This window comes from Penaeus japonicus, unplaced genomic scaffold (genome assembly GCF_977035675.1).
Source record: "Penaeus japonicus unplaced genomic scaffold, GWHDUDI00000001_assembly GWHDUDI00000029, whole genome shotgun sequence".
NCBI lineage: Eukaryota > Metazoa > Arthropoda > Malacostraca > Decapoda > Penaeidae > Penaeus > Penaeus japonicus.
In genome coordinates, this window is record NW_028234431.1 from 23,088,628 (window position 1) to 23,096,127 (window position 7,500).

The window sequence follows — 7,500 nt, forward strand, 5'->3', positions numbered from 1 at the left end:
TATAATATATATTATATATAATTCATTATAAATATATAATATATCCTTATCTCATATATATATATATATACCATATATATATATATATATTCATATATATAATAATTAAATATACACACACATATTTATATATATATATATATAAATATAATTATATATATCTATATATATTATTATATCAATCATAAATATATCATATATATATATAATTATCAATATTCTATATAGATATAGATATAATTATTATATCTATATTATTTATATATATATATATACTATAAATATATATAATTATATCTATATATATATAATTTTATATTTATATTTATAAGTATCTTATACTATATTTATTATTATATAATATATTTACAATATATAATTTCTCTAATAAATATTATATCTATACTTATATTATAAAAAATATCAATATATATACTATATAATATATATATATTTATATATTATACTTTATATATATAACAATATATATATATATATATATATTAAAATATATCAATACATATATTATTATATATATATATATATATACTACATACTACTGATTTATATTAATATATATATATATAAATATACATATATCTATACTATATAATCTCTATCTACTAAATATATATCTATATATATATATATAAATATATTATAATATATATATATATATATATATATATATAAAGTATATAAATATATATATAAAGTATATATATTTATATCATATTATATATAACTCTATCCTTACTATATATATATTTTAAATATATATATAAATCTATATATATCAATATATATATATATAAATAAATATATATAATATACTTAGTATATATATATATATATTATATATACATATTTATATCTATATTTATATATAAATTATTATCTGTAATTTATATATATCAATTATATCTATAATCATATATATCATATATCTTTCTATATATATATATATATATTATATTTTTATAGTCTAAAATATATTATTTAAATTCTATATAATATACATCTTCAAATATCTATATTATATATTTATATATCTAATATTTTACTATATATATATATATATATATCTTTTATCCTATATCTATATATATATTATATCTAATCTATATATATTTATATATATATTATAATAAATAATATATATTTATATATATATATATATAAATATAGATATTTATTCTCTAATATAGATAATTTAACTATATATAGATATTAATATATTAAATCAGTATTTATATATATATAATATATATATAAAAATATATATATATTTATATATATTTATATTTATATCTATTATAAATTTATAATATATATATATTTAATTAAATATACTTACTATACTTTTATCTACAAAAACAGTTGAAATAAATTATAAATATTTATATTATATATATATACTATATATAATCTATAATATTTACTATCTAATATCTATTTATTTTATATATATTATATATAATATTATATAATTAAATAAATATATATATATATATATATGATGTAACCAGTGGAGACTAACAGATTTTCCCCTCTTAACATCATAATTCTAACCTACCCCATGTTATCACCTGAAATACTATGTTCACTCACCTTGTCTTCTTGTTACGAATGATGTTCAAGTATTCTGCCTCCACCAACTGTCCGTCAAAGTATGTAATGGGATCTTCAAATGGATATTCAAAGCCCTGAATACACTCACACTTGTAACCACCGGTATCAAATCCTCGGCCTTGGATTGGAACGCACTGCAAGAAAGGGTTTGTTGACCATGAATCTTTAAGATTAAGTACGGCAGAGGGAGAAAAGCATGTCAGACTGTAAGCATGTAAATATATATATTTTTTAATTGGTCTACATATTAGAAATAAGAAATTCCTCTAAATATTGTGTGTCAAATTACAAAATTATCAAAGTGATTGTAATAACAGGAGACAATACATAAGATCTTACATAGGATGACCTTCTGTCACAGCGGTGAGTGTCCTTAAAGGCATTTTGGACGTAAAATTCTTCGGGACATTGGGTGATGTCTAGCTTCATGAGGTCCATAGTGACTCTGACAGCACCCCTGAACAAATAATAAAAGAAAATGAGAAATACATACTAATTAGATCAAACAATATAGTTTTAAACCAATGGTAATATGCAGAGTGCACTAGCAGCTGCACTAAGAGTAACATCAAGGTTGCCCATTTGAGGTAAAAATTAATAGATGATATTTAGCCCCCTTGCCCTCTTTTACACCTTTGTGATAAAGTTGAAAACAAAAATGCAGATTCTGAATATATTAATATTCCCCATCAAACATACTGGTGCGAGTGCTGGGTACTCAAAAAGGCAGACAAAGAGAGATTGAAATCGTTCGAACTCTGGTGCTACTGGTGCATCCTCAAAGTCAGTTGGACTGAGAGAAGTATCAACAAGAGAAAATTTTACTTCATTGGCCATGTCGCAAGAGGTGGTATTGGCCCAAGGACCAGCCAGTCAGGAAGGTTACGGAAAGAGAAAGAAGGGGAGACCAAGAAGGAGGTAGAGGACGCGACCGAAGTCAGTGCTGACAATGACAACTACTGAGAAAAGAGCAGGACCGAATAGCGTAGCCGCTAACTCTTGGGAGTGCCAGTGTCTTTGATCCTATTGTTTTTCAAAAAAAGAATTAAAAAAAGCTTAAGCTGATGATGCAGGGCTGTAGCTTGAGAATTAATGCCACCAGAATTATAAAACTATAGGCAGAACAGAGAGCAGCCTCAATCGTCATGATATATGCAGGTGTTATAAAGAATTTGAGCCCACTCTCATCATGGCACATGTCGATACAATCACTCATCACTGGATTTGATAATATCAATAAATAGTTTCATGTTACAGTATTCAGAAATGAATTGAAGACTGTGAAATGTATTTAAGACAACAATACAGATTTTCTTTATTTATTTTTATATAATATCAACAAGGATAAAATTACCATATCTACCGAAATTCTTGATTCCAGTAATGTAAAGATTAAAAATAATATAAAACCAACATAATACCTGTTCCAGAATAAAATTTTTGTCTAAAAGAATAATATTCTGTTTTTACATCATCTCATAAAATAAATAAATAAATGAACATTCTATTTAGACTATATAACAACCTTTAAACATACTTGCACTATTCCACACACCACCAGTAATCTTGCAAGCACAGTAAAATGAATGAATACAAAAATAAAAGAACAGTTAATACATTGAGGTAAATAATTGTACTTACTTAAACTCAAGCTTTGACCGTAGCGCATCCCAGCCAAAGAACGGAGCTGTGTAGTGAACAACCCACTTCTTGACAAATCCATCACAGTCAAACTCGGGGATACTCCACTGGCCATGCTGAAGTTCAGCTGCCCTGTCACGCAATAAAATGAAAATTATTAGAAAATCAAAATTTAAGTAAAATAAGACTAAATATAGACAGACTATACAAATAAACATAAATATTGACAAAATAAAAATAATGATGAAAAAAATATATGAAAAATTCAGTGAAAATTCAAAGTTCAAAAGAATATTTCTATTATAATTATTGTGCCATATCAGAGTCTGATGTTGGCGACCACATCTTTGAAACCATTCTGTCTAATGCCAGCCGCAGCAGGCTCAAAGTCTCATACCCCATCCTTGATGCCAGATTCTGTAGCAGCTCCTGTCTACAGCTTTCCCAGCTTTTTCTCCCTTCTAGGCATAGCATTTTCATCAAGTCATTTCTCACATGTCCAATAAAATTCATGATTCCCATGAAGCTCATCTTTTCTTTAGCCCATTCACACCGGGAGGCTTGATATCACATCATGTGAATATTTTGATCCTGCCAAGTGACATTCTATCAAGTCATGAGTTCTCCCTCAAAGCACACGTCTTACATCATTATGCATGTACACAATGATATGACTTCCATTTGTATAGACATACTTTTATTCACTTGTAAAAATAATGTAGATAAATACAAAAAGTTGTTCTACCTCTTCTTTATCTCTAGCTAGAAGTACTGAATCATCAGCATATATGATGTTTTGGAAAATTATGCAATTGATAGTAAAGCTCAGATGGTCTGTTCTGTCTTATTTTACATATAGTTACTTCAGCATACAGGTCAGATGGTATGGCACATCCTTGTCTTATGCCTCTTTTGATTTGTGTCCATTCCATCAATTGGTTCCAGTACCTGTTTTTCAGAAATCACATGTCTTTCTCATTAGTTCCTAGTTATTCTAAGTCTTTTGTAGTTTTGGTGTGTATTAATTTAGAATTTCGTAGTCAAGAAAGGTAGTGAAGGCATTTCTTGGCATCGGTATATTTCTTTGTCAATCATCTCAAAATAAAAATAGTATTTCTTGTTCCTCTTCCTCTTTGGAAGCCAAATTGTTTCAAGCTGATTTCTGTGTGAATGATTTTCTTTATCTTATCAATAACAACTCACATCAAGATTTTTCTCATATAACACATTAAACTGATGTCAGAACGTTCAAGAAATTCATCTTTCTTTTTAATTGTGATGAATATGGATTCTTTCATTTGTTGGGAAGTGTCCAGATTCACAGATGTTTGCAATTATGACCTCTTTGTTGATGTTAACTTCTCCAGAGGCTGTCTGCATTTCATTTGTAATTTTGTAACTCAGTGTTTTGACCCTTTTTCAACATGCCAAGGAGCAGCTCCAATATTACATTTCAGGATGGGATTGCCTTTAAGTTCTCTGTTGTGTTCAAGTCTATTAGGTCTTGCCTAATTAACCCATTAGTGCCGGATGATGTGCTATAATTTCATGGGAATATTATGCTCCGGTCATATGATGTCCCATCATGTTGAGAGATCTCTCTAAATGCAAGTTTTACATAGTTACATGTGTATATATTCATTGTACTTGCATTTGTATAAACACTTTGTTCTTGACCTGTCAAAAAAGACTTAAAAATATAAAAAATGCCTCTCAGCATTCTGTAGAATCGGGCAAGCGTGGAGCGCTCTGAGAGGTGCAGTGCTGCATCGCCCTGGGAGAGATATCAGCCACCAAGGCTGCGTGCGATTTTTATCTGCATGGCGGGAGCAGCATTAGGCAAATAATTGCCTGGCGTGAATGGGTTAAGAAGTTCTTTGATGTGGTCTACTTACCTGTGCTTGATGTCTTTTTTTCAAACATGACCCTTTCTGATGTATCTCTTAAAGTATATATTCAGTAAAGATTAACCCCTTAATGCAACCCTTATAACGGGTATAACATAACCCCTATAAAATTAACCAGTAATAGTAAAAGAAAAAAAAAAAAGGCAGTGTTGACTAGCAACCTAACAATCTAGTATCTGAAGAATTCCACACAGAATTAAACAGTATTTTCTTTGGTACCTCTTATTCAGCATTGAAATCCTTTCTTTTTTACTTTCCAGGTATTAACTAATTTGAATAATTTAATGGAAGGTACACTGAAATAAAACTTACTTGTAAAACGTTGGGTATCTTTCATATTTAACGGAGTGCATCCCAGTAGAGTTATGTCTCAGCTTTAGTTTAATCCAGTATTTCTCCAGGTCATCAAAATTAGTTGACCATCTACTCTTCAATTTCCTGGGAAAATAATAAATAATGAATATATACAATTAAGATAATAAGATCTAGTAAATAATGGAAGTATGTAGTTGTAAAAATCAAAAATAATTTTTCTGTGTTTACCTAAACCAAGGCTTATTAGTGTATGCTTCCCTGGAGGAGTTCAGACGAGCCAAATCTTCCATTCCGAACTTTCGTGTATTCAATTCCGTTTTGTAAGCCAAGGGGGCAAACAGGGTGCGGTTTGTAAACTTGCTACGGTCCCAGTACATTCCTGATGCCCAAACCTGTTTGTGAACAGAGGAAGAATCACAAAGTCCAATAAATTTTTTTCTACAATAAAAATCAAATCAAGATTTTCAAATCCAAAATAAATAATTCACAGACAAAATGTTTGATAATTAAAACATAAAAATCATGCCATCAAAACAGGATGACAGAAAGAGAGAGAGAATAAGCATCCTTCTCATTCCTATATATCAAGGTTATGTATTCCAAACAAACACAGTGCCAAATTAGCAAGTTCCTTACCCTACTGTTTCCGAGAATAATGGACAAGACTTCACCCATCATCTGGTCCTCAGACAAATGCTGATCCACAACTCGAACACCAGAGAAGATCTCCGAATGGTCAACCACCTTTAACAAGATGAAAGACTATCGTTTGACAAGAGGAATACTTTTGAAATTGGGAACAGTACACAAAGATTCACATGAAAACAAAATATGCAATCTATCATTTTTCATGTACTGAGAAAGATATGGGAAACAACAAAAAATAAAAAGAATATGAAATTAGCATAGAAAAAGTAACAAGAATGAAAAAAAACAAGATAAGCAATGAGAGAAGTTTTCAGAAAGTAAGGTAAGTAATGCAAAGAAGAAAAGGGGAAAAAAAACAAAGAACAGAGAACAGATATAACACAAAAGACAAATAGAAGAAAGAACACCCTAGGCCAAGATCCCCACCTGCAAGAAAGCACTGAGGAAATTGGCCAGGCGCAAGGCCATCCTGGCCTCATTCTCGAACTGCTTTTCCATTCCAAAGCCAATGTCCCCTCGCAGCACCAAGTCATCCGGGGGGAACCGCTTGCAGTTTTCCTCTGTAACAGACTTGAGGAACTCTATCACCTCTTCCACATTCATGGTGCTGGCCCTGGTTGCGCTGGCTCCCGTGACGTTGTGGTAATCTTGTGATAAGTATTGTTGTCGCTCATACTCTTCCATTTTGTTGTAGTCGAAGGGCAATTTTTGGATCCCTGGAGAATGGAGAAAAGGATAAGTACAAAAAGTTTTTACATGAAAGCTTTTCATTTAAGTCCATTTTATCTTTGTTCTTCTTTAATCCTTTCCATGTTAACCCACACAGGACGGGTGGTACAGCATGTGTACCGCGCATTCAAAAGCCCAGTGGCCGGGCGGCACAGTATTGTGCCAGCCATTCAATTGATTTAGGCCTAATAATTTGAACGCCCCGGCATTTGGACATTCAAGGCTAGAATTCCCCCGTCGGGGATGGGTTAACATAAAAATGAATATTTCTTACTTGTATAATCTATATAATGAGCTACTAATGAGCTTTAAAATATTTTAGAAGACACTGATTAATAAAACAGACAAAAAGATGTTATGATTATAAGGCAAGTAATTCCTAGTATTTCTTTTAAAATCATCTATTTTGTAAAGCAAAAAAGTCAATCAAGTTTTTCTCCTCAAAGTTTGGATAACACAAAATTTCTATTGTAAAAAAAGGACAGTCCTGGATATTTAAAACAAAGCAACCCACCACACCACACAAAAAAACAAAAAAACACTCCAACCAATTAACTCTAAAACCCTACATCCCAATTGGGCGTACAACTAAAGTGAATTTGATACTGAAACCAGGGCTTGCTTGCAT

General features: G+C 30.2%; 1 non-coding gene across 1 annotated transcript in view; it reads right to left on the bottom strand.

The window, feature by feature from the left end:
• Positions 1–1,587: 1,587 nt before the first annotated feature.
• LOC122257699 (uncharacterized) overlaps positions 1,588–7,500 on the bottom strand; it is an 18,708-nt gene continuing 12,795 nt past the window's right edge. Inside the window, exons 8-15 of the transcript XR_015192505.1 lie at positions 7,442–7,500; positions 6,570–6,859; positions 6,132–6,239; positions 5,724–5,887; positions 5,493–5,618; positions 3,274–3,405; positions 1,972–2,089; positions 1,588–1,766 (exon numbers count right to left, since the gene is read on the bottom strand). The exon at positions 7,442–7,500 is cut by the window's right edge and continues 126 nt beyond it. This is a non-coding gene — a transcript (uncharacterized LOC122257699). The remainder of the gene's footprint in view (positions 1,767–1,971; positions 2,090–3,273; positions 3,406–5,492; positions 5,619–5,723; positions 5,888–6,131; positions 6,240–6,569; positions 6,860–7,441) is intronic.